The 25,717-nt window shown below is 48.2% G+C and overlaps 25 non-coding genes across 25 annotated transcripts; 16 read left to right on the plus strand and 9 right to left on the minus strand.

Moving 5' to 3' along the window:
* Nucleotides 1-1,903: 1,903 nt before the first annotated feature.
* Trnaa-cgc lies at nt 1,904-1,975 on the minus strand. Its single transcript has one exon. It is a non-coding gene; the product is annotated as a tRNA-Ala (tRNA).
* A 118-nt stretch (nt 1,976-2,093) lies between these two features.
* On the plus strand, nt 2,094-2,165 carry Trnaw-cca. Its single transcript has one exon. It is a non-coding gene; the product is annotated as a tRNA-Trp (tRNA).
* A 319-nt stretch (nt 2,166-2,484) lies between these two features.
* Trnac-gca lies at nt 2,485-2,556 on the plus strand. The gene has a single exon. It is a non-coding gene; the product is annotated as a tRNA-Cys (tRNA).
* A 277-nt stretch (nt 2,557-2,833) lies between these two features.
* On the minus strand, nt 2,834-2,905 carry Trnaa-cgc. The gene has a single exon. It is a non-coding gene; the product is annotated as a tRNA-Ala (tRNA).
* A 118-nt stretch (nt 2,906-3,023) lies between these two features.
* Trnaw-cca lies at nt 3,024-3,095 on the plus strand. Its single transcript has one exon. It is a non-coding gene; the product is annotated as a tRNA-Trp (tRNA).
* A 319-nt stretch (nt 3,096-3,414) lies between these two features.
* Trnac-gca lies at nt 3,415-3,486 on the plus strand. Its single transcript has one exon. It is a non-coding gene; the product is annotated as a tRNA-Cys (tRNA).
* Nucleotides 3,487-3,762: 276 nt separating this feature from the next.
* On the minus strand, nt 3,763-3,834 carry Trnaa-cgc. The gene has a single exon. It is a non-coding gene; the product is annotated as a tRNA-Ala (tRNA).
* Nucleotides 3,835-3,952: 118 nt separating this feature from the next.
* On the plus strand, nt 3,953-4,024 carry Trnaw-cca. The gene has a single exon. It is a non-coding gene; the product is annotated as a tRNA-Trp (tRNA).
* Nucleotides 4,025-4,343: 319 nt separating this feature from the next.
* Trnac-gca lies at nt 4,344-4,415 on the plus strand. The gene has a single exon. It is a non-coding gene; the product is annotated as a tRNA-Cys (tRNA).
* A 275-nt stretch (nt 4,416-4,690) lies between these two features.
* On the minus strand, nt 4,691-4,762 carry Trnaa-cgc. The gene has a single exon. It is a non-coding gene; the product is annotated as a tRNA-Ala (tRNA).
* Nucleotides 4,763-4,880: 118 nt separating this feature from the next.
* Nucleotides 4,881-4,952, plus strand: Trnaw-cca. Its single transcript has one exon. It is a non-coding gene; the product is annotated as a tRNA-Trp (tRNA).
* Nucleotides 4,953-5,271: 319 nt separating this feature from the next.
* Trnac-gca lies at nt 5,272-5,343 on the plus strand. The gene has a single exon. It is a non-coding gene; the product is annotated as a tRNA-Cys (tRNA).
* A 276-nt stretch (nt 5,344-5,619) lies between these two features.
* Nucleotides 5,620-5,691, minus strand: Trnaa-cgc. The gene has a single exon. It is a non-coding gene; the product is annotated as a tRNA-Ala (tRNA).
* Nucleotides 5,692-5,809: 118 nt separating this feature from the next.
* Nucleotides 5,810-5,881, plus strand: Trnaw-cca. Its single transcript has one exon. It is a non-coding gene; the product is annotated as a tRNA-Trp (tRNA).
* Nucleotides 5,882-6,200: 319 nt separating this feature from the next.
* Nucleotides 6,201-6,272, plus strand: Trnac-gca. The gene has a single exon. It is a non-coding gene; the product is annotated as a tRNA-Cys (tRNA).
* Nucleotides 6,273-6,548: 276 nt separating this feature from the next.
* On the minus strand, nt 6,549-6,620 carry Trnaa-cgc. The gene has a single exon. It is a non-coding gene; the product is annotated as a tRNA-Ala (tRNA).
* Nucleotides 6,621-6,738: 118 nt separating this feature from the next.
* Nucleotides 6,739-6,810, plus strand: Trnaw-cca. Its single transcript has one exon. It is a non-coding gene; the product is annotated as a tRNA-Trp (tRNA).
* Nucleotides 6,811-7,129: 319 nt separating this feature from the next.
* Nucleotides 7,130-7,201, plus strand: Trnac-gca. Its single transcript has one exon. It is a non-coding gene; the product is annotated as a tRNA-Cys (tRNA).
* Nucleotides 7,202-7,478: 277 nt separating this feature from the next.
* Nucleotides 7,479-7,550, minus strand: Trnaa-cgc. Its single transcript has one exon. It is a non-coding gene; the product is annotated as a tRNA-Ala (tRNA).
* A 118-nt stretch (nt 7,551-7,668) lies between these two features.
* Nucleotides 7,669-7,740, plus strand: Trnaw-cca. The gene has a single exon. It is a non-coding gene; the product is annotated as a tRNA-Trp (tRNA).
* A 319-nt stretch (nt 7,741-8,059) lies between these two features.
* On the plus strand, nt 8,060-8,131 carry Trnac-gca. The gene has a single exon. It is a non-coding gene; the product is annotated as a tRNA-Cys (tRNA).
* Nucleotides 8,132-8,407: 276 nt separating this feature from the next.
* On the minus strand, nt 8,408-8,479 carry Trnaa-cgc. The gene has a single exon. It is a non-coding gene; the product is annotated as a tRNA-Ala (tRNA).
* Nucleotides 8,480-14,869: 6,390 nt separating this feature from the next.
* On the plus strand, nt 14,870-14,941 carry Trnac-gca. The gene has a single exon. It is a non-coding gene; the product is annotated as a tRNA-Cys (tRNA).
* A 5,635-nt stretch (nt 14,942-20,576) lies between these two features.
* Trnaa-cgc lies at nt 20,577-20,648 on the minus strand. Its single transcript has one exon. It is a non-coding gene; the product is annotated as a tRNA-Ala (tRNA).
* Nucleotides 20,649-20,766: 118 nt separating this feature from the next.
* On the plus strand, nt 20,767-20,838 carry Trnaw-cca. The gene has a single exon. It is a non-coding gene; the product is annotated as a tRNA-Trp (tRNA).
* Nucleotides 20,839-25,717: the final 4,879 nt, after the last annotated feature.

Below are 25,717 nucleotides of genomic sequence, written 5' to 3' on the forward strand. Positions count from 1 at the left end.
CAGCTCCTGGACGTTCCACGCCCACTCGCCCGATCATTTTCGCAGGCCGCTTACTGGCTCCTGTGGCGCCACGAAATCTTCAAGGTTCGGGCGGCAACGTGCGTCCTCGACACCACCTTCGGAGGACTCGGCCTCGTCGATTTTTCCAGGAAGTGTTCGGCGCTGCTGGTGCACCGCATGGCCACCTTACAAGCTAACAGCCCGGATGGAACGGCGGCGGCCATGCTCGTCGCTTACCGGCCGCCCTCCGAGAGCGCACCGGTGTCCGTGGTGGGCATCCCGTATCAACTCGGCTACGTCAGAGCTTACTACCTGCAGCGGAGCTACGTACTGGAAACGGCGCTGGACAGAAACAGGAATGTTCGCCGACTGTATGCGGCAATGGTGGGGAGGCCACCCCCTCACAAGCTCGCTCTTCGTTTCCCCGCGACCGACTGGCGGCAAGTGTGGTTGAATATTCATCATTCCGTGTTGCCCTCCGGCGTTCGGTCCCAGTGGTATAAACTGGTTAACAATACGGTGGCCACTAACCAACGTCTCTCGGACATCCGCCTGCTGCCGTCTGCCAACTGTGGTGCATGCGGCGTTCCAGACACACGGGAGCATCGCTTTCAATGTGGCCTTGTGTCGGCCATCTGGGAACTGTGTAGGGTCATGGTGGCTCTGATCAACAGGACGACACCCTCGCACGTGACTGTCAATGATGTTCTTGCGCCAGGGTTTAAACCCTTCCCTCGCGCGAAGCACAATACCATGGTGTGGCTCTTAGGTCACACAGTCTTCGCCATTCTGGATTGCCAAGTCCAGGACGTCTATACATATTTAGCATACTTGTGGGATGCACATTCCCATGTACAGCGGCTGAAACATTATAACGAACTTTTTGCCAATTTTCTGTGTGCGGCGTTAAAACATGGTTACGCGAAGATGTTCAATAATTGATACATTGAAAACTCCATTTAAGACTGAAGAGGCTATCTCTTATTTTTCGTTTTATCACTCATTTTTGTTTGGATTTGACCAGACGGTTTTGATGGATCGGTGAGACAATTATGCGCTAAAGACGAAGATTATCTTTTATTTATTTTATGTGACTTATGGCAGTGGTGCATTTCGTTTTCCACATGGAAGTGACTATATTCTTTTAATTCCCATTTACTGCCTTCTTCTTATGATCTTAGGAGTGAGTTTTTAGTTTGTCTTCTCCACGCGCATCCTTTTCTCCGAGCATGGACATGGAAATTAATTGTGTGTTTTTTGTATAAGAAAGAACTCTCCTAAGACTTTTAGTTACTCGTCGTCTGTGGCATCTTTTAGGATGGATCTTTTATTTTGCCATTTTCATTGTTTGAAGAGGAACATTGTCTTTTATTGTGCATTTCATTGATGGACGGAAGATTAGAGTTTGTGGAAGAATTTTCAGTTCTTTTTTGATTTTCACGATATGATCCACGAGAGCAGCCGTCGGCGACGAGCGTATACCACAACAGATATGATAGCGTTGAAGCTCGCCGATGAAGGCATATTTTGGTGAGAGCAAGGAAAAAAAAAAAAAAAAAAAAAAAAAAAGTCGTAGAGCATTCGACTGCAGATCGAGAGGTCCCCGGTTCAATCCCGGGTGCCCCCTTCATTTTTCAGTATCTCGAAAAAACAAATGACGATTGTCGCGGTGAGTTGCAAATACATGTTTGAGATGCACCCTGCACGCCATACCGAAGGCTTTGGAGCAACATTTCAATGGGGGGGGATCGCAGCCCAGGGTCTTGCAGGTCATCGTCCTCCCGCCATGAGGTCGAACTGTACGAAATCCACTTGCTTGGGGGAAGAATCTTGTACACTGAATTTTGTAGAATATGGTGATAGGCAAAAGTTTTCATGTACTGCTGCACGGAGAAACAAAAATTGGAGGAGCTGGGATTTGAACCCAGGACTTTCTGCATGCGAAGCAGACACTCTACCACTGAGTTACACCCCCGCCAGAGCAAGTACATCCGGGACGAGTGTCTCGTGGATCCTACTGTCATTATTTGTTAGGTTTGAACGGTACAGTAAGTGTTCGAGGAACCTATTCATGACAAGACCTAAGCAGCGTCGACTCCGTGGCGCAACGGTAGCGCGTCTGACTCCAGATCAGAAGGTTGCGTGTTCAAATCACGTCGGGGTCACAATGAAATTTTCGTTTACGAAAGCCATAGGCGAGTATGTCAGTTTAATCAGATACCAAACGATTACGGAGAACGGACGAACAGAACTTGCTTGAAAAAAAGCTACTAGTGCAATTTTCGCGTTCTGACATTAAGGTGAAGGCGCCGACTCGCACTTTCTCCAGGCGCGAAGTGTCTAGTATTTTTGATATTTATATCGTTTAACGCTAATATATAACTGAGAGATAATGATTACGCAATATTTTGCTCGATTAGACGTCTTTAGCCAGGCAGAGTATAATATTTTTCCTTAAGTTATGGGAACGCAAAGATCGTGAAAGGGGGTATAGCTCAGTCGTAGAGCATTCGACTGCAGATCGAGAGGTCCCCGGTTCAATCCCGGGTGCCCCCTTCATTTTTCAGTATCTCGAAAAAACAAATGACGATTGTCGCGGTGAGTTGCAAATACATGTTTGAGATGCACCCTGCACGCCATACCGAAGGCTTTGGAGCAACATTTCAATGGGGGGGGGATCGCAGCCCAGGGTCTTGCAGGTCATCGTCCTCCCGCCATGAGGTCGAACTGTACGAAATCCACTTGCTTGGGGGAAGAATCTTGTACACTGAATTTTGTAGAATATGGTGATAGGCAAAAGTTTTCATGTACTGCTGCACGGAGAAACAAAAATTGGAGGAGCTGGGATTTGAACGCAGGACTTTCTGCATGCGAAGCAGACACTCTACCACTGAGTTACACCCCCGCCAGAGCAAGTACATCCGGGACGAGTGTCTCGTGGATCCTACTGTCATTATTTCTTAGGTTTGAACGGTACAGTAAGTGTTCGAGGAACCTATTCATGACAAGACCTAAGCAGCGTCGACTCCGTGGCGCAACGGTAGCGCGTCTGACTCCAGATCAGAAGGTTGCGTGTTCAAATCACGTCGGGGTCACAATGAAATTTTCGTTTACGAAAGCCATAGGCGAGTATGTCAGTTTAATCAGATACCAAACGATTACGGAGAACGGACGAACAGAACTTGCTTGAAAAAAAGCTACTAGTGCAATTTTCGCGTTCTGACATTAAGGTGAAGGCGCCGACTCGCACTTTCTCCAGGCGCGAAGTGTCTAGTATTTTTGATATTTATATCGTTTAACGCTAATATATAACTGAGAGATAATGATTACGCAATATTTTGCTCGATTAGACGTCTTTAGCCAGGCAGAGTATAATATTTTTCCTTAAGTTATGGGAACGCAAAGATCGTGAAAGGGGGTATAACTCAGTCGTAGAGCATTCGACTGCAGATCGAGAGGTCCCCGGTTCAATCCCGGGTGCCCCCTTCATTTTTCAGTATCTCGAAAAAACAAATGACGATTGTCGCGGTGAGTTGCAAATACATGTTTGAGATGCACCCTGCACGCCATACCGAAGGCTTTGGAGCAACATTTCAATGGGGGGGGATCGCAGCCCAGGGTCTTGCAGGTCATCGTCCTCCCGCCATGAGGTCGAACTGTACGAAATCCACTTGCCTGGGGGAAGAATCTTGTACACTGAATTTTGTAGAATATGGTGATAGGCAAAAGTTTTCATGTACTGCTGCACGGAGAAACAAAAATTGGAGGAGCTGGGATTTGAACCCAGGACTTTCTGCATGCGAAGCAGACACTCTACCACTGAGTTACACCCCCGCCAGAGCAAGTACATCCGGGACGAGTGTCTCGTGGATCCTACTGTCATTATTTCTTAGGTTTGAACGGTACAGTAAGTGTTCGAGGAACCTATTCATGACAAGACCTAAGCAGCGTCGACTCCGTGGCGCAACGGTAGCGCGTCTGACTCCAGATCAGAAGGTTGCGTGTTCAAATCACGTCGGGGTCACAATGAAATTTTCGTTTACGAAAGCCATAGGCGAGTATGTCAGTTTAATCAGATACCAAACGATTACGGAGAACGGACGAACAGAACTTGCTTGAAAAAAAGCTACTAGTGCAATTTTCGCGTTCTGACATTAAGGTGAAGGCGCCGACTCGCACTTTCTCCAGGCGCGAAGTGTCTAGTATTTTTGATATTTATATCGTTTAACGCTAATATATAACTGAGAGATAATGATTACGCAATATTTTGCTCGATTAGACGTCTTTAGCCAGGCAGAGTATAATATTTTTCCTTAAGTTATGGGAACGCAAAGATCGTGAAAGGGGGTATAGCTCAGTCGTAGAGCATTCGACTGCAGATCGAGAGGTCCCCGGTTCAATCCCGGGTGCCCCCTTCATTTTTCAGTATCTCGAAAAAACAAATGACGATTGTCGCGGTGAGTTGCAAATACATGTTTGAGATGCACCCTGCACGCCATACCGAAGGCTTTGGAGCAACATTTCAATGGGGGGGATCGCAGCCCAGGGTCTTGCAGGTCATCGTCCTCCCGCCATGAGGTCGAACTGTACGAAATCCACTTGCTTGGGGGAAGAATCTTGTACACTGAATTTTGTAGAATATGGTGATAGGCAAAAGTTTTCATGTACTGCTGCACGGAGAAACAAAAATTGGAGGAGCTGGGATTTGAACCCAGGACTTTCTGCATGCGAAGCAGACACTCTACCACTGAGTTACACCCCCGCCAGAGCAAGTACATCCGGGACGAGTGTCTCGTGGATCCTACTGTCATTATTTCTTAGGTTTGAACGGTACAGTAAGTGTTCGAGGAACCTATTCATGACAAGACCTAAGCAGCGTCGACTCCGTGGCGCAACGGTAGCGCGTCTGACTCCAGATTAGAAGGTTGCGTGTTCAAATCACGTCGGGGTCACAATGAAATTTTCGTTTACGAAAGCCATAGGCGAGTATGTCAGTTTAATCAGATACCAAACGATTACGGAGAACGGACGAACAGAACTTGCTTGAAAAAAAGCTACTAGTGCAATTTTCGCGTTCTGACATTAAGGTGAAGGCGCCGACTCGCACTTTCTCCAGGCGCGAAGTGTCTAGTATTTTTGTTATTTATATCGTTTAACGCTAATATATAACTGAGAGATAATGATTACGCAATATTTTGCTCGATTAGACGTCTTTAGCCAGGCAGAGTATAATATTTTTCCTTAAGTTATGGGAACGCAAAGATCGTGAAAGGGGGTATAGCTCAGTCGTAGAGCATTCGACTGCAGATCGAGAGGTCCCCGGTTCAATCCCGGGTGCCCCCTTCATTTTTCAGTATCTCGAAAAAACAAATGACGATTGTCGCGGTGAGTTGCAAATACATGTTTGAGATGCACCCTGCACGCCATACCGAAGGCTTTGGAGCAACATTTCAATGGGGGGGGATCGCAGCCCAGGGTCTTGCAGGTCATCGTCCTCCCGCCATGAGGTCGAACTGTACGAAATCCACTTGCTTGGGGGAAGAATCTTGTACACTGAATTTTGTAGAATATGGTGATAGGCAAAAGTTTTCATGTACTGCTGCACGGAGAAACAAAAATTGGAGGAGCTGGGATTTGAACCCAGGACTTTCTGCATGCGAAGCAGACACTCTACCACTGAGTTACACCCCCGCCAGAGCAAGTACATCCGGGACGAGTGTCTCGTGGATCCTACTGTCATTATTTCTTAGGTTTGAACGGTACAGTAAGTGTTCGAGGAACCTATTCATGACAAGACTTAAGCAGCGTCGACTCCGTGGCGCAACGGTAGCGCGTCTGACTCCAGATCAGAAGGTTGCGTGTTCAAATCACGTCGGGGTCACAATGAATTTTTCGTTTACGAAAGCCATAGGCGAGTATGTCAGTTTAATCAGATACCAAACGATTACGGAGAACGGACGAACAGAACTTGCTTGAAAAAAAGCTACTAGTGCAATTTTCGCGTTCTGACATTAAGGTGAAGGCGCCGACTCGCACTTTCTCCAGGCGCGAAGTGTCTAGTATTTTTGATATTTATATCGTTTAACGCTAATATATAACTGAGAGATAATGATTACGCAATATTTTGCTCGATTAGACGTCTTTAGCCAGGCAGAGTATAATATTTTTCCTTAAGTTATGGGAACGCAAAGATCGTGAAAGGGGGTATAGCTCAGTCGTAGAGCATTCGACTGCAGATCGAGAGGTCCCCGGTTCAATCCCGGGTGCCCCCTTCATTTTTCAGTATCTCGAAAAAACAAATGACGATTGTCGCGGTGAGTTGCAAATACATGTTTGAGATGCACCCTGCACGCCATACCGAAGGCTTTGGAGCAACATTTCAATGGGGGGGGATCGCAGCCCAGGGTCTTGCAGGTCATCGTCCTCCCGCCATGAGGTCGAACTGTACGAAATCCACTTGCTTGGGGGAAGAATCTTGTACACTGAATTTTGTAGAATATGGTGATAGGCAAAAGTTTTCATGTACTGCTGCACGGAGAAACAGAAATTGGAGGAGCTGGATTTTGAACCCAGGACTTTCTGCATGCGAAGCAGACACTCTACCACTGAGTTACACCCCCGCCAGAGCAAGTACATCCGGGACGAGTGTCTCGTGGATCCTACTGTCATTATTTCTTAGGTTTGAACGGTACAGTAAGTGTTCGAGGAACCTATTCATGACAAGACCTAAGCAGCGTCGACTCCGTGGCGCAACGGTAGCGCGTCTGACTCCAGATCAGAAGGTTGCGTGTTCAAATCACGTCGGGGTCGCAATGAAATTTTCGTTTACGAAAGCCATAGGCGAGTATGTCAGTTTAATCAGATACCAAACGATTACGGAGAACGGACGAACAGAACTTGCTTGAAAAAAAGCTACTAGTGCAATTTTCGCGTTCTGACATTAAGGTGAAGGCGCCGACTCGCACTTTCTCCAGGCGCGAAGTGTCTAGTATTTTTGATATTTATATCGTTTAACGCTAATATATAACTGAGAGATAATGATTACGCAATATTTTGCTCGATTAGACGTCTTTAGCCAGGCAGAGTATAATATTTTTCCTTAAGTTATGGGAACGCAAAGATCGTGAAAGGGGGTATAGCTCAGTCGTAGAGCATTCGACTGCAGATCGAGAGGTCCCCGGTTCAATCCCGGGTGCCCCCTTCATTTTTCAGTATCTCGAAAAAACAAATGACGATTGTCGCGGTGAGTTGCAAATACATGTTTGAGATGCACCCTGCACGCCATACCGAAGGCTTTGGAGCAACATTTCAATGGGGGGGGGATCGCAGCCCAGGGTCTTGCAGGTCATCGTCCTCCCGCCATGAGGTCGAACTGTACGAAATCCACTTGCTTGGGGGAAGAATCTTGTACACTGAATTTTGTAGAATATGGTGATAGGCAAAAGGTTTCATGTACTGCTGCACGGAGAAACAGAAATTGGAGGAGCTGGGATTTGAACCCAGGACTTTCTGCATGCGAAGCAGACACTCTACCACTGAGTTACACCCCCGCCAGAGCAAGTACATCCGGGACGAGTGTCTCGTGGATCCTACTGTCATTATTTCTTAGGTTTGAACGGTACAGTAAGTGTTCGAGGAACCTATTCATGACAAGACCTAAGCAGCGTCGACTCCGTGGCGCAACGGTAGCGCGTCTGACTCCAGATCAGAAGGTTGCGTGTTCAAATCACGTCGGGGTCACAATGAAATTTTCGTTTACGAAAGCCATAGGCGAGTATGTCAGTTTAATCAGATACCAAACGATTACGGAGAACGGATGAACAGAACTTGCTTGAAAAAAAGCTACTAGTGCAATTTTCGCGTTCTGACATTAAGGTGAAGGCGCCGACTCGCACTTTCTCCAGGCGCGAAGTGTCTAGTATTTTTGATATTTATATCGTTTAACGCTAATATATAACTGAGAGATAATGATTACGCAATATTTTGCTCGATTAGACGTCTTTAGCCAGGCAGAGTATAATATTTTTCCTTAAGTTATGGGAACGCAAAGATCGTGAAAGGGGGTATAGCTCAGTCGTAGAGCATTCGACTGCAGATCGAGAGGTCCCCGGTTCAATCCCGGGTGCCCCCTTCATTTTTCAGTATCTCGAAAAAACAAATGACGATTGTCGCGGTGAGTTGCAAATACATGTTTGAGATGCACCCTGCACGCCATACCGAAGGCTTTGGAGCAACATTTCAATGGGGGGGGATCGCAGCCCAGGGTCTTGCAGGTCATCGTCCTCCCGCCATGAGGTCGAACTGTACGAAATCCACTTGCTTGGGGGAAGAATCTTGTACACTGAATTTTGTAGAATATGGTGATAGGCAAAAGTTTTCATGTACTGCTGCACGGAGAAACAAAAATTGGAGGAGCTGGGATTTGAACCCAGGACTTTCTGCATGCGAAGCAGACACTCTACCACTGAGTTACATCCCCGCCAGAGCAAGTACATCCGGGACGAGTGTCTCGTGGATCCTACTGTCATTATTTCTTAGGTTTGAACGGTACAGTAAGTGTTCGAGGAACCTATTCATGACAAGACCTAAGCAGCGTCGACTCCGTGACGCAGTTCCGCCGCGGCCGCGGCCGTGTGCAGACGTGCGGTGGTGGTCGCTTCGCCTGTGTTTAAGAGCGCACGCAGCTGTTGGTATTGTAAGTACTACTTCACGAAAGTGATGGAGGATGAGTTGAGACGTTACACGCTACGATTTGGATTTCCGTATGGCTATGCTCGACCACAGGTTCACGAACTTATTGACTGGTTTTACGATCGATTAGGACTGCGAGATGATGAAGTTCTTGGGTTTTCGTATGATTTTCTTGTGAACGCTGTTTATGTAAAATTGATTAGTGACGATCCTTGCGTTCGTATTATGACCCTCACGGAAGGCACTGCGGATTTTGTGAATTCTAAAGGCGAAATTTGTAAAGTATCTGTTAGTCATGCTGGACTAGGGCTACGAACCGTCCGTATATTTAATCTGCCTTTCGAAGTTAGCTTCGATAGAATTCGGCAAGCTTTGTCTCCCTACGGTAATGTCTTGCAAATTCATGCCGAGCAATGGAGGGGTTACAAACATTTCAATGTTGATAACGGCGTTCGGAATGCGAAAATTGATTTAACGAAGCACATCCCGTCCATCATTTTGGTGCAGGGTTTTCGCGCGCTGGTGATGTACGAAGGACAACCGCGAACTTGCGTAATATGTCGTTCTACCGACCATTTAAAATCTGCTTGTCCCCGTGTCCGGGCGGGTCGCCGAGGAATGCAACATCGTCTTACACCTCTCGATGGGCACGATGGCAATCGGTTGTCTTACGCGCAGACATTGATGGAGTCGCCTACGACACAACCGACGCTCCACCAACAGGCTGCGGTGACCCCAGACGCCGGCGCGGTCATTGTCAACAACTCTGTGGCAACCCCCGAATGTCCCGTTCGTAGTGATGTCACCGATATCGACGGCCACGCTGCACACCTGCAGGTTTCCCCGACTGTCGGCCTTCGTGCCGACCATGCAGGACCGACTCCCGTCCCTACTCCAACTACGTCCGTCGAGCTGAAACAGTTGTCGGATGGTGGCGAGAGGTCGCGCGTTTCTTGCCCCCCTGACGTTGCGCCCCCCACGCCCCTCCCTCTCGGCAGTGACCTATCTGAGGAAGGGTCTACACACAGCCTCTTGACGGACGTCAAAACCGTTTCTGACGCCGACGCACCTCCCCCAAGAACTGGGAAATCTAAGCGGTCGGCACGGAAGCAGAGTGCGGAGGAGATCCGCACTCTGGAAAAGAAACTGCAGCGCACTATAAAGCAGATCCGAAAAGACGGCAGTGAACGCGGCGGCACAGATGAAATGGGTTCCGTCGCGCGCCACGTGGGGGAGGCCGATATGGAGATGCATGTCGACCGTCCGAGTCCTGAGCTGATGGATACTGGCCATCAGCATACGCCGGCCGAGAAGTCTTGGGCAGACGAAAGTGAATAACACGGACCCTTTCTATCCCCACCATGCAAGATTATAAACTTGCCACAGTTAATTTGAATAGGATTGCATCCGATGTCAAACTTAAATGCTTGACCGACTATCTATATGCCGCCGATATAGATATAGTTTTCTTTCAAGAAGTTGTGTCCCCCAAGGTTGGAGAAATACCTGGGTATGATGCCATATTAAATCTTGGCACTGAGGCGGGCACTGCGATTTTATTCAAAGCTGGCATCGCTTACCAACCTACAGCGATTTTAGAAACGGGACGCGGCATTGCCGCCCAATTACAGGATTTGCTTCTCCTGAACGTGTACGCCCCGACAGGGTCCGCTGGCAGAAGGGACAGAAGTGAATTTTTTAGGGCTGAAGTTGTGACCTTATTGCCGAACGTTCGACTGAAGATCATCCTGGGTGGGGATTTCAACTGCGTTTTACGCAACGAAGATCAAAGTCCGCATTTTAATTTTTGTCCCGAGCTACTAACGTTAACAGATGGACTGCATTTACAAGATAGTTGGTGTCACCTTCGACCACACACGATGGGATATACCTATGTGAGCGCTGCTTCTTCTAGCCGTCTGGATAGGTTTTATGTTTCTCAAGATCTTTTACATACCATTCGTGATTGTGAATTATGGCCGCTCAGTTTTAGTGACCACTCCGCATACCATCTAACGATTCGGCATGTGCGGCAGAAGACATTTTTGGGACGCGGCACGTGGCAGCTGAATGTCTCGCTGCTCGATGAAGCGGATTTACGGCGTTGCCTCGTTGACACCTGGCAGCAGTGCCTCCAGAGGCAAGCTCGGTATAGGGAGCGCGTTCTTTGGTGGACGGAGTTTGTTAAGCCGCGGAGTAAGAAATGTATTTGCCAGTTTGCCAGGACCAGGGCTTATTGGAGGAAACGGTCTCTAGAATTTTATTTCCTCGGTTTACGCCAGCTGTACAGCGATCCATCTGCTTTGTCCGACAACCTGATCCGCATCAAGCGTCTCAAAGCCAGAATTACTGCTTTAGTTCGTGAAGCACTTGTTGGCACTCGGGTCCGATCGCGCTCTTCTGATGACGTCTCCCACGAGTCCGCATCGTTATTCCATCTCATACGGGAAACCAAACGTGGTAAACAAAAAATTATTGCTCATCTGAAGGATGCTGGCGGGAATCTGTACAATGAACAGGGTGCTATCAAGACGCATGTCTTCAATTATTTTCGACAACATTATTCCGAGTCAGATACCGACCTATCGGCGGGGGATGATTTTTTAAACGACATCGCCTCCACAGTGGATCAGGATGATAACGCTGCTCTCTTGGCCAATGTCACCAATTCTGAAGTTCAGTCCATCCTTGCGTGCGCTGCCAAGAACAAAGCTGCCGGCTTAGACGGCTTGCCGGTCGAATTTTATATACTGTTCTGGGATGTGATCGGCGACGAATTGACCGCCATGTATAACGAACTGTTATCGCATGCTGCCTTCCCCCCGCAGTTCACGGAAGGCATGGTTGTCCTGGTTCCTAAAACATCCAATCCGACTATGTTAAATGACTTTCGGCCAATTACGTTGCTTAACTCTGATTTCAAGATCTTGACTCGGATTATAAACACCAGGCTTAAAGTACTTCTTGGCAAAGTACTTGGCCCTTATCAGACGGGTGCAGTCAGTGGTCGATCGATGTTGAATGCCCTGTGTGAATATCGCGACCTGACTTATTTAACTTGGATTACCAACACTGATTTGGCGTTATTGTTTCTCGACTTCGATAAGGCGTTTGACAGAATTAATCACGGTTTTTTATTGCGCACAATGAGTCAAATGGGATTCAACGAGCGTTTTCGACAGCTTATTCAGAAATGTATCTGCGGAACGTCTTCACGCGTGAAGGTTAACGGCCAGTTAACCGCCCCCGTGCCCATACGACAAGCAGTGCGACAAGGGTGCCCCCTTTCTATGACGTTATTCTCGATCGCTATAGAGCCACTTCTTAAAAAGTTTTACTTAACTTTACACGGGTTGCAAACGTTAAACACCAAAACGGTCTGCCACGCCTACGCCGACGATATCAGTGTGCTTATTACTAACACCGAAGAGCTGGGGTCAGTTCGTCGGATTGTCCATCAGTACTCTGTCGCTTGTGGCGCTAGACTTAATGAGCGAAAGTCCAAAATCATGCCGTTAGGTCGCAACCCCAATTCCATCGATATTTCTTGGTTGGACAGGACCGAAGACCTGCGGCATCTAGGCCTGGTTATATCACCGAACCCCCACGCCATGCTCCACGTGAATTGGGAACGCAAGCTTACCATCTTACGTGCGGTGATCAAAGAACATAACATGCGGTCTTTAGACCGGATGCAGAGGGCACAGTTTATTAATAGTTACGTTTTTAGTAAGCTCTATCACACTGCCGCTGTTTTACCAATCCCGACAGCCATTGCGAAAAAAATTTTAGCACTTGCTTGCTGGTATGTCTGGAGAGGGAACATCTTTAAAGTTTCCTTTAAGGCTACCTCGTTACTTCGTTCCCGAGGTGGCTTAGGCGTCAAAGACGTTGAATCCCAATGTGTGGCGACTTTTTTAACTCGTACTTCCCGCATAATACACGGCAACCCAAATAGTCTCACTGCACGGCTTTTCAACACCTTACGTCCAAAGGATTTGTCTGCGCCAACATCTGTGGGACACATTCATCCTGAGCTTGGCTATATCCGGCGGTATTATGTGGAGCTCAGCTATGTTCAGGACAACCCGCATCCGTTCAACACGGCGGCGACCTATCTTGCTCTTACTAAACGGCAGCTGGATAACCCAATTGAGAAGAAATATTTAGGCAAAAACTGGAGAAATGTCTGGAAGAACATTAGTTTTCCGCTCCTTCGCTCCAGAGTTCGAGCTGTTTGGTATGACGCTGTCAATGAGGTGATTCCCACTGGAGAGAAATTGCACAAAATCAAGCTGCGGCCCACCCCGTTTTGTGAGAAGTGTAACCTAGTGGAAACGCTGCCGCATCTCTTCCACTGCAGGGATCAAACACAAATATGGCAGTGGACCCGAAAGAAACTCGCTGTCATTAATAGGACGTCGGATACTTCCATTCAACTTCAAGACGCGCTCCAACCAGACTGGCAGCTTTATCCTCAATCTAAGAATAATAGTTATGTCTGGCTCATGGGCCAGTTCGTCTATTACATGCTTGTCCATACAACGCCAACGCTACACGATTATCAGATGTACCTCATTGAAGAGTACTATGCGATTAAGAAGTTGCGACAGTATAAAGATCAGTTTCAAAATTTTCTTACTATTGCTTTAAGTGATGGAAGACTTTAAGTTTACAGATCCATTGGACGGAGTTTTTCTTTTCTTATCTTTTCTTTTTCACTACTTTGTTAAATTGTTATTGTTTCCATGGATTTGGTCGGCTCCGCACCATCAGCTGTGGGTGATTTGCATCATGGGTCAAACGACGGTACAGAGTGCACTGTGCACTCGGCCTCGAACATTTACTTGTCTTTGGATTTCCTTTTCATGTTCAAATGACAGCACTTTATTTTTGGTTCCGCAGGGCGACACCCAGAAGAGGCTCCTCATTTGTTTCCTTTCATTTCGCGTTATCTTTCATCAAAGCTGCACGACGATTTAGTACGAACCAGGAGTTTTTCAGCAGCTTCTATTCTTCCTATCACGAGGCTTTCCAAAACGGGAAATGGTTGTTTGGCATGTCCCTGCTCTATGGTGTCACCACGTTACCAGCGCTCCTCTTCCGACGCATGGCATGCTCAGGGTTTTGAGAAGCAGCAATCCACAATCAATCATCGGGAAACCGAATGCACAATACTAATCACCGACATGGAAACTGGGAAAATTATTCTACGTGAAGACCAACTTTGAGTCTGTGCTGTGCTGGATTCATGGTGTGCTGCGTCCTCCAAAGACCAGACATGGATTTCTTTTTATCATTTTGTTTATATCTATACAAATGATGGAACGTACATGACGCCCCATTGCAGGTTAAACAAAATATAATAATAAATACGTAACAATCAAATCAAATCACAAAACCATGCACTGGGTGCGGGCTATGGCGGTGACATCATGGCCAGGCCTCCGGATTGTGACCCCTGCCCGCTTTGCCACCGGCTGCCAAGCACTCTAGTGCATACAAAAAAAAAAATAATAAAAAAAAAAGAAAAGAAAAAAAAAGTGCCTCGGTAGCGTAGTAGACAGCGCAAAAAAAAAAAAAAAAAAAAAAAAAAAAAAAAAAAAATAGTGGCGCAATTGGTTAGCGCACGGTACTTATAAGGCAGTTGCCGTGAGCAATGCCGGGGTTGTGAGTTCGAGCCTCACCTGGGGCAAAGATAAAAAAAAAGAAAAAAAAAAACAAGTCGTAGCGCATTCGACTGCAGATCGAGAGGTCCCCGGTTCAATCCCGTGTGCAAAAAAAAAAAAAAAAGTGGCGCAACGGTAGCGCGTCTGACTCCAGATCAGAAGGTTGCGTGTTCAAATCACGTCGGGGTCACAATGAAATTTTCGTTTACGAAAGCCATAGGCGAGTATGTCAGTTTAATCAGATACCAAACGATTACGGAGAACGGACGAACAGAACTTGCTTGAAAAAAAGCTACTAGTGCAATTTTCGCGTTCTGACATTAAGGTGAAGGCGCCGACTCGCACTTTCTCCAGGCGCGAAGTGTCTAGTATTTTTGATATTTATATCGTTTAACGCTAATATATAACTGAGAGATAATGATTACGCAATATTTTGCTCGATTAGACGTCTTTAGCCAGGCAGAGTATAATATTTTTCCTTAAGTTATGGGAACGCAAAGATCGTGAAAGGGGGTATAGCTCAGTCGTAGAGCATTCGACTGCAGATCGAGAGGTCCCCGGTTCAATCCCGGGTGCCCTCTTCATTTTTCAGTATCTCGAAAAAACAAATGACGATTGTCGCGGTGAGTTGCAAATACATGTTTGAGATGCACCCTGCACGCCATACCGAAGGCTTTGGAGCAACATTTCAATGGGGGGGGATCGCAGCCCAGGGTCTTGCAGGTCATCGTCCTCCCGCCATGAGGTCGAACTGTACGAAATCCACTTGCTTGGGGGAAGAATCTTGTACACTGAATTTTGTAGAATATGGTGATAGGCAAAAGTTTTCATGTACTGCTGCACGGAGAAACAAAAATTGGAGGAGCTGGGATTTGAACCCAGGACTTTCTGCATGCGAAGCAGACACTCTACCACTTTTTTTTTTTTTTTTTTTTTTTTTTACATATATAAAGGCGGGAAATCCAGAAACAGTATAAAAGAAAATGGCTCACACAGGTGACCTTAGCCAACACCCTCTCTTTCAAATGTCAGGCTAAGCATATTGGCAAAATCATCTCGGAGGCCTGGCAATCGCAAGCGCTGCCAGTAAGCAGTAAGCATGTACTGCCGAAACGCTAGGTGTCCGTCCTCTTCATGACAACTGTTGACAAAATGTACGAAATGGCCAATCAACCACATGACGGTATGGAGCTTCGTCCGCGGGAAAAAGGAAGAATCGGGCCGGACGATGATGTCAATAGTATAAGCGGCTTCAGCAGACCTAGTGATAAAAGCAAGTTGTTTCCTGAGCCAACGCCAATTAGCAAGGTGCCCACAGCAGGTGAATCGATGTTCAAGGGTATCCAGGAGACCACACCGAGTACAGGTGTCCGTGTCAGAAAGACCAATACGGTGCAGTCGTACATTGGTGGGAACCAAATTATTTATTACCCTATACCACGTGGACGCCACGGCCATAGAGTGGATCGGCAGACTAACGTTCTTCCAGACGTTCCTCCAGGACACAGATGGAGACGCCAGTTCTATTGGATTGGGACCGGCCAGCCCCTCCCAGCGGGCAATCAAGCCCTTGGTCGTTGGCACCGGTCGCCGCAAGAAGACGTCACCGAGGTAACTCACCGCAATGTAAAATTCCCGAATGTGTTTCAACTTAAAATTTAGGCGTCCGACATCGACAGGTGGAGCAAGGCTCGCCGGACGCACAACAGTAAAAAGCCTGGATGTAATTGAAGTCACTTCTTGCGTAACAATTAGAGTCGTTCGGCGGACGTACAAAGCAGACGCCTTGCGAGTAATGTCAGAGAGGCCCAAGCCTCCGGAGAGACGCGGTTTCGTCATTACCTCGTAACGTAACTTGAATAGATGGCCCTTCCATATAAACCTGCTAGACAATTGGCGCAACCTTTTCGCCACCATCATGGGAAGTGGGAACAGCTGAGCAACATAATAAGCTTTACATAGAACGTAGGTGTCTAAAATTCTGACTTTTTGCAAAATGGTAGCAGAGCGCTGCTCATGGACCATCAGAGCCCCCTGTATCTTCTCGGTGACAGATTTCCAATTGAGAGCCGCCATTTTTAGAGGACACCGATCAATGATAATCCCCAAGGACGTATGGCGATCGACAAAAGTGGCCCAAGGGACGTCAGCATCGCGAAATCCTCGAATATCAAGGAACTTACATTTACCCTGATTGAGACGCGCTCCAGAGACACGACAGTATGCATCAACCGCCCCTTTCAACAACGGGATATCATCACGTTGACGGAGGAGAACAACGACATCATCCGCATATGCCTTAACAGAGAGCTTCCCACCAGAGAGGGACATACCCTGAAGCTTGAGAGCAATAGTCCGAAGCAGCGGTTCCAGGGACAATACGAATAAAGACATAGAGAGCGGACTACCCTGAGGCACTCCGCGGCGGATAGCAATGGGCGGCGTCAGCTGCCCATTGACTGACACCCGAGCTGTTATTCCCCTATACAAATTGCCAAGAACACCACGTGATGAAGCGTTAAAACCTATTGTACCTAAAACACGATCTAAAAACACATGACTGACGTGATCAAAAGCCTTATAAAAATCAAGGAAGGCAAAGGCACAATGTACGTTTGTAACCGCCGCAACCGAGACAACATCCCGATATTCGGCTACTGGGGTCAGAATAGATCTATCATGAAAACAACATTGATGTGCACCAATCACACCCCGAAGCAGAGAAGACAACCGGCTATTGAGCGCTCTAGCAGCTGTCTTATAGTCAAAATTCAGCAATGTGAGCGGACGAAGATTGGCAGCAGATAAACGACCAGAGGACTTCGGGATTAAAACAATTTTCCCTACTTTAAAATCGGCAGGCACATCCATCCCCCTGACAATCTCATTTAAAATCTGCGTAAAAATGCCACCCAAAAGAGGCCAAAAACGGAGATAAAATTCTTTAGGCAGGCCGTCTGGACCCGGCGATTTACTGGACGGAGAGCGAGCAATAAAATCGAAAACATCATCTACCTGGAACTCCCGGAGAAATTCGCCGTTCGCGTCAGGCGCGATCGTCGCAGTTAGATCCCCAAAGACATCATCCGAAAGAGACTCACCAGAATTATCGGCAGAATATAGACTAGTGTAATACTGATGAAGAGCACGAACCATTTCCTCCTGTGCAATAAGCTGTCGCCCATCATCCACCGTAAGAGAAGAGATGAAGGAGCGACGACGACGAGTCTGATGCCGTAGCAGGTGGTACAAGGATGTCAGTTCACCTTCAACAAGAGAGTGAGGTTTCGACTTAACTCGCAGACCATCCATCTGTCGTCGTTTAAGGCTCAAGAGCTTGGCTTTAATACGACGAACATCATGGATCCGCAGTGGAGAGGTACCCGCCGCGTCATATAGTTCACGCAGGACAGAGTAGTAATATTCATACGTGTTCTTAAAATCACGCGTCCTAGCAGCACAGTAGAAAATCAAAGTCTGACGAATCTTGGGCTTGGCAAACGCAGTCCACCAAACCAGCAAGGAGGGGTATCGCGGGACAGAGCGAAGACATCGCTCCCACACGCCACTTATAACATCATCCATAGCACTGTCGGCAAGGTGGGAAACATTTAACATCCACTGGGAACGATAAAGTTTTGCAGGTTGGCGACTAAGATTTACAGTTGCAGTAAAAGCACAATGGTCAGAAAAACTAGTAGGAATAACATCGACAGAAAGAATTTTATCACATAAAAAATCAGATAAATAGAATCTGTCGAGTCTACTGCATGAGGACGCGGTAAAAAACGTATATTTCACCAGGGTTGGATATTTGTGTTCCCAAACATCACGCAGATGCATCGTACGAACTAAGTCATGTAAATCACGGCAATAATTAAAATTGGGGGACTGGTCTGCAGGGCGTAAAACACAGTTAAAATCGCCTCCGAGCAGGAGACTCCGAGGACTCTGGCGCAAAAGATAAATAAGCTCTTCTTTATAAAAGCGCGATCGAGCCACAGTGTGACCCGAACCAGAGGGGGCATACAAAACAACGAGGCGGAGATCAAAAAGACGACAACCAATCCCACGGCCAGAGTCAAGGAATTCAATGTCAGTAATAGGAATGCCCTCTCGAAAGAAAAGAGCAGTTCCTGTTGAATATTCCGGCGCGACATTAAAAACAGTTTGAAATCCAGGTAGAGAGAGATCAGAAAACAACACTTCCTGCAAAAACACTACGTCCGCACAGGCGTCGTAAATAAACTGCCGCAAAGAGGCAATGCGAACGTCGGACTCAATACGGTTAACATTTAAGGTAAGAAAGGTGTATGCTTGAACCATAGAGAGAAAAGCGAGAAAACAAATCACCTACACCGACGCACCAGCGTCACAGTCCATAGCAGGGGTGACAGAGGCATCCGAGGGAGGGGGACTGCTACCCCGTTCCGCGGATCCCTTACGTTTCGGTTTTTTACGAACAGCATTAACGTTCGGCTGAACGCGTAACTTGCGTCGGCTGACGGGCAAGGAAACTTCAGCCGCCGGTGACGTAGGAGGGTCAAGTTCTGTATCCGACACCACCCGCGCCGGTCCACATGCGGGATCCGGGGTCGCGGGGGAAACATCCGACAAAACGGAATGGTCAACACCTGCACTAGCTTCCGGCAAACATGGACTGCACGGAGGCGAAACGTGAGCAGGAAGGTCCGAGGCCGCAGAGTTGGAAGGAAGCGGAGCAGCTCCGCTGGCAGAGGTATGGGGCAGCGAAGCAGGAAGTTGTCGCGGCTCCACTTGTTGTGACATCGAAGTCGGTTCGGAAGACGGCGCCAACAGGCCCGACCGACGACCCGACTCGAGAGAAGCTGCGTCGGAGGCCGGAGGGGCGCCAGCAGCCGCCACCGGAACCGCTACCTCAGGAGGGCAGGGAGCAGCTACAGTACACAGTGGCTCGGAGGATGCCGGTCGCTCGGACTGGGGCATCTCAGGGAGATCCTCATCCGTACTATTTCCATCGTGTGGGCGACGCCTCTTATTATTCAAAAGTGGCACACCCACCTGAGGGACAGACGGAACAACATCAGATTTAGCACGCAAAGGAGGAAATTCTGTATCAGGGGTGCGCAAAACCTGTGGAGGGGCGCTACTACCACTGGACTGTGCTACACCAAGAGCAGAACCACCTGCAACGAGGTCAGCGACCGTTAACTTGCGACGCTGTTCGAGAGAATTTTTTAAAACAAAAACTCTCCGCGGACAGTCGGTACGCACGTGACCACTTTCATTGCACAAAAAACAGGTGCCCACCTGACCACTATATGTTACATGGACACGATATCCACCGATCTGCAGGTGAGATGGAATATTCTGCTTAACGTGCATTTCGACTGAACGAATACCACTGTAACATTGCAGGCGATGTTGGCTTGACCAGCGTTCAAGGCGAATGCTCTTTACATCACCATACTTCTGTAGACCCTCCTTAAGATAGACATTATCCACCTCCGGTGGAAGGTTGTAAACACGAACATTGGTATACGTGATGGAAGCATTGGAAAGCAGCACGGTACTTACAGAATCATCCCGATGCCGAAAGAGAACTTGATGACCATATTTAGAAAGAATTTTATCAACCTGAAGTGGGTCCATAAACTTAACAAAGAAAACATACAGTTCGGTATCAAAATAAGCAGTGTGCACCTGATCCGAATGAACACCAAAGGTATCTACCAACCAATCATGAATCTCAAGAGAACTAGGTTGCACATGGCGGGTTGACTTGTCAAAAGCAAAACTAACTGTAGCCTGACGAGGAATAACCTGGGACGACATTTTCAAAATATGCGGTCGAAACCGCTACACAAAAAACACTGAAATAAGGACAGAAAGTAACACAAGGTACGAAACAACGACGGAGAAACACTCACAGAAGTTGCAACACAACACGTAAACAAAAACGATAGTCCACTATACGTAACGCTACGGCGGAGCGGAAGACTAGGCACGTCCACAATGCACGGCGTCTAAAGCGGAAACTGCCATACCGAAGGCTTTGGAGCAACATTTCAATGGGGGGGGATCGCAGCCCAGGGTCTTGCAGGTCATCGTCCTCCCGCCATGAGGTCGAACTGTACGAAATCCACTTGCTTGGGGGAAGAATCTTGTACACTGAATTTTGTAGAATATGGTGATAGGCAAAAGTTTTCATGTACTGCTGCACGGAGAAACAAAAATTGGAGGAGCTGGGATTTGAACCCAGGACTTTCTGCATGCGAAGCAGACACTCTACCACTGAGTTACACCCCCGCCAGAGCAAGTACATCCGGGACGAGTGTCTCGTGGATCCTACTGTCATTATTTCTTAGGTTTGAACGGTACAGTAAGTGTTCGAGGAACCTATTCATGACAAGACCTAAGCAGCGTCGACTCCGTGGCGCAACGGTAGCGCGTCTGACTCCAGATCAGAAGGTTGCGTGTTCAAATCACGTCGGGGTCACAATGAAATTTTCGTTTACGAAAGCCATAGGCGAGTATGTCAGTTTAATCAGATACCAAACGATTACGGAGAACGGACGAACAGAACTTGCTTGAAAAAAAGCTACTAGTGCAATTTTCGCGTTCTGACATTAAGGTGAAGGCGCCGACTCGCACTTTCTCCAGGCGCGAAGTGTCTAGTATTTTTGATATTTATATCGTTTAACGCTAATATATAACTGAGAGATAATGATTACGCAATATTTTGCTCGATTAGACGTCTTTAGCCAGGCAGAGTATAATATTTTTCCTTAAGTTATGGGAACGCAAAGATCGTGAAAGGGGGTATAGCTCAGTCTTCAGTCGAGGCGCGGCCGTCGTGCCAGTCGGACGTGCCTGGAGCGTTGTTTACGTGCTCAGCTGCGGCTTGCGGTGCGGCGCGTGGTGAGTCGAGGGCCGTTGCGGCGCGCATTACATCTTGTTGGTAACGAATAGAACTTAACATGGATCACCCAGAGCGAAAAGATACTTTGAAGTTTATGTTTGATGGCAGTTTCTCTCGACCGAAGTATTACGAAGTCGAACGATTTCTTGATGAAGACGTAAAATTACCCCCCCACCGATATCATTGGTATCCATTTGTCTATTGTTAGTAGCACAGTTTATATCAAATTGCGTGACCCAGAATTGTGCGACAAAATCATCGACTCATGTGGCGGTACCTATAAATTTCGACACAGTGACGGAAATGTGGGTGAGGTGACTGTTGTCCACGCTGGTCTTGGTATTCGCACCGTCAGGATTTTCGAGTTGCCTTTTGAAATCACGGCCGAACAAATTAATGCTTCTCTTCAGTCCTACGGCAAAATTATCAGTAACATTGCCGAAAAGTGGGCCTCGTTCCATAAGTACCCTGTCTTGAATGGTGTGCGGCAAATTAAGATCGAATTGCAACGGCATATTCCATCCTACCTAACGATTTGTGGATACAGGGCTATAATCATGTATGAGGGACAGCCCCGTACATGTTCCGGCTGTAATTCCACAGGACACGTCCGAGCACAGTGCATCCAACGACGTGTAACACAGCTGCCTGCGGGTGAACTAGCCACTCCCACGCAACCGACAATATTACCGACTACTTATGTAGCGGCGGTCCGTGCAAATACGCCCACGGCGCCGGCTGTGGACGTGGGCCTTCGTGTGGCCGATATTACGAAGGACGGAGATGTACCTATGGAAATATCTACCACTCAGGACGCTTTGCCGGCCACTGGCTTACTAGACGCGGCGCCCCGTGACGCCTCACGTGAGGCAGCTCGGGTCGACGGCGTAGAGGCTGCTACTACCGATGTTGACAGACGGCAAGAGACAGGGACTCTTCCTCTTCCTTTAGAGAATGCGGAAGTGTCCGTCGGTAGGTCCTCCCCGAAAAAACACAAGAAACGTCGGATCGCTCGTCCTGAGGCAGCCCAATCGGCGCCCCTCTTGCGTGAAAAGGCCAAACAAGCAGGCCGCATGATCTGCGATGACACTTCGGGGACCGACGATTGTCTTCCGTCGTTGGCCTCACCCATGACTATTGCCGATGATGTCTCCCACCTTGACACGGGGAGGGCAGAGACTTGTGCACCACCGCGGACGGACCAAGTGCCGGATGCGCAGGGTGACGGCCCGCAATGCGGTTCCGGAACCGCCACAGCAGGCGCGACAATGGCTGTGTCTGTTGTCAATTGGGCGGATGACACTGAAGATATGTCCGGCACTCCCGACCGTGACGAACCGATGGCAACTGGTGATACGCTGCTTACGCCCCGGCGCAATGCAGCTTCCACGGACGGCGACGTCTAGAATTATTCGACCTCCGAAGCGGACGACTGCTGAAGGGATAAAAATCTTACCTGTTTCCATCTGCAGATGACCAGTCGTCCCATATCGCTCCGTTCACGACAATCCTATAAGATTTCTACTATGAATGTAAACCGCATTGTCTCTCAAGCAAAAATCCACAGCCTTCGACAGTATTTACGGGCCGCTGATATAGATATTCTGTTCGTACAGGAAGCAATGACTCCACTCCTCGCCGACGTCCCCGGTTATGACGCCATTGTCAATATAGGAACGGAGGCCGGTACCATCATTCTGTATCGGGAAGGCATTGAATGTTCTTGTTTGTCCATGTTACCTACAGGACGGGGCATTGCCGCCCAGTTCCATGATGTACTCCTTCTTAATGTGTACGCTCCTTCCGGTTCCAGCGCGCGAGCGGCGAGGAAGGAGTTTTATACTGGAGAGATAGCGCCTTTAATCACCGACTTGCGTCTGCGTATTATTATGGGTGGTGACTTTAACTGCGTTTTGCGCCGCTCCGATCAAACGCCGAATTTTAACTTCAGTCAGGAACTGTTGACACTGGTCACAGAATTGCAGTTAGTCGACACGTGGGAGACCTTACACCCAGATGATGTTGCCTTTACACACTTTACGCCGACGTCTTCCATCAGGTTAGATCGCATATATGTGCACCGCGGTCTTTTAGCCGACGTGGGGACTTGCGAATATTGGCCCGTTAATTTCAGTGACCATATCGCTTACCACACCGTCTTTAATCACTCACCGCAGAAGGTTTACAGAGGCTTCGGACGATGGCAACTCAACTGTCGCCTCTTACAAGACGCCACTTTAGAGCGTGAGATCCGGTCGGTTTGGCATTCCGTAACATCACGCAGACCCACGTACCCCACGTGGATTGATTGGTGGACGCTTTATGCAAAGAGGAAACTCATTACTTGCGTCAGACACCACGCCAGGATTCGCGCGCGCGGTGAGAAGGAAATCACTGAATTCTATTTCTGCGCCCTGCGAGAATTGTACCGGGATTATCATCAGGTGCCTAATAACATCACGCACGTACGTAGACTCCAAGCGAAAATTACATCCTTGATGGGACGGAACGCTATCGGCCACCAGATTCGTGCACGTGACTTCACCAACTTGCCGCAACAGCAGACGTCTGTTCACCATATCGTCCAACAGTTACATGCGGCGCGCAGGAAACTTATTCATAAGTTGCAAGATGCCGACGGTGCATTTTATACCCAACACCGCGACATCAAAAACCATGTTGCCAACCACTTTGCCGCACTTTACACCCGTGCGGGTGTACCACATGAGAAAGTGCGAGAATGGTATCACTCTGGACACCCACCGTACCGCATTACCGACGACCACAATCGGGACTTGCTCGCTCCCTTTACCAACGAAGAACTAAAGGATGCCCTGCTTGCCGCACCACGAAATAAATCTCCGGGCACGGACGGGCTCTCTGTCGAGTTTTACGTCAAATATTGGCCTATATTCGGGGACGGACTCACGGAGATGTACAATGAAATACTACGTGGGATTGCTCTGCCCCAAGCCTTCACAGAGGGGTTAACTGTTTTACTACCTAAGACGCCGACGCCGATCACCACCAAAGATCTGCGGCCCATTACTTTGCTCAATGCGGACTTTAAACTTCTGACGCGCGCCCTCAATGCCCGATTACGGCAGCTGTTACCCGATCTTCTGGGACCATACCAAATGAGTGCGATACGTGGTCGCTCACTGTCCACCATTTTGGCGCTGTATCGGGATCTAGTCTCCCTCACCTGGGACGCCCGCACTCCAATGGCCATAGCTTTTATCGATTTTGACAAGGCTTACGATCGGGCTGACTATCGTTATCTCAGTAGCGTGATGGAAACTATGGGCTTCAGTCTTAATTTTATCCACCTCATCAACAACTGTATCCGTGGTACCCGTACACGGTTCCTGATCAATAATACATTGACGGAGTACATCCAGCTCTCACGGGGTATCAAGCAGGGCTGCCCTCTCTCAACGACGCTCTATGCGATCCTCATGGAACCCTTGTTGCGCCGCCTACATCATAGCCTACCTGGATTCCAGTTTTATGGTGTCACGTCTGTGGTCCAAGCATACGCCGACGATGTCAGCGTGCTCCTTAATGATGTTCACGATGTCACCGCAGCGAAGCGCATTCTTGAGGAATTCCAAAGCGATAGTGGTGCAATGTTAAACGTCAATAAATCCGCCGTCTTAACGCTTGGTCAGGAACGACCGCTCACGGGCGACGCTTGGCTGCCCTGTGTACAGACTAGAAAACACCTTGGTCTCTACGTCACGGCCCGGCCACTGGACATGTCTCACAAAAATTGGATACCCAAAATTCAGGCGATAAAAGCACTCCTGCGTGACCAAAATATGCGACACCTCGATCGTTTGCAGCGAGCCTTTTTCGTCAATTCTTATGCCCTCTCCAAATTACAGTTTGTTGCCGCCGTCCTACCCATGCCAACCACAGTAGCAAGATCACTTCTAGCGGCGGCCGCCTGGTACGTCTGGAAGCTCAATATTTTTAAGGTTTCCTTCACTACGACAGCTTTGCCATGCGATATGGGAGGCCTCGGCTTGAAAAACCCCGGCATTCACGCCTTGGCTCTGTATCTGAAACGCTCATGGCGTATACTCACCGCCAGCGAAGACACCGTCACGAAGCGGCTCTATCAGCTGTTCCGCCCTCGCAACTTATCTCCGCCTGTGGACATTGGCCGCGTCAGCCCGCACTTTCAGCATATAGCACTGTATTATCTAGAAAGTAGCTATCTCGACGACGAGCTTTTCAAGAAGCCGACAGTTCAACTGTACCGCCACTTACTTCGGCCGTCACTGCCTGGCCCCTTGGAAAAGAAGTATCCGGCTTGCAATTGGTCCCTCGTTTGGACTAACATTCATAATCCGACACTTCCGACAGATGTTCGCTCCAAATGGTATGACGTGGTCACTGAAACTGTACCGACGCAAGAAAAGCGACACAGGATTAATCTTGCACCGAGTCC

Source organism: Schistocerca piceifrons, chromosome 3, assembly GCF_021461385.2.
Source record: "Schistocerca piceifrons isolate TAMUIC-IGC-003096 chromosome 3, iqSchPice1.1, whole genome shotgun sequence".
In the NCBI taxonomy this organism is placed as follows: domain Eukaryota; kingdom Metazoa; phylum Arthropoda; class Insecta; order Orthoptera; family Acrididae; genus Schistocerca; species Schistocerca piceifrons.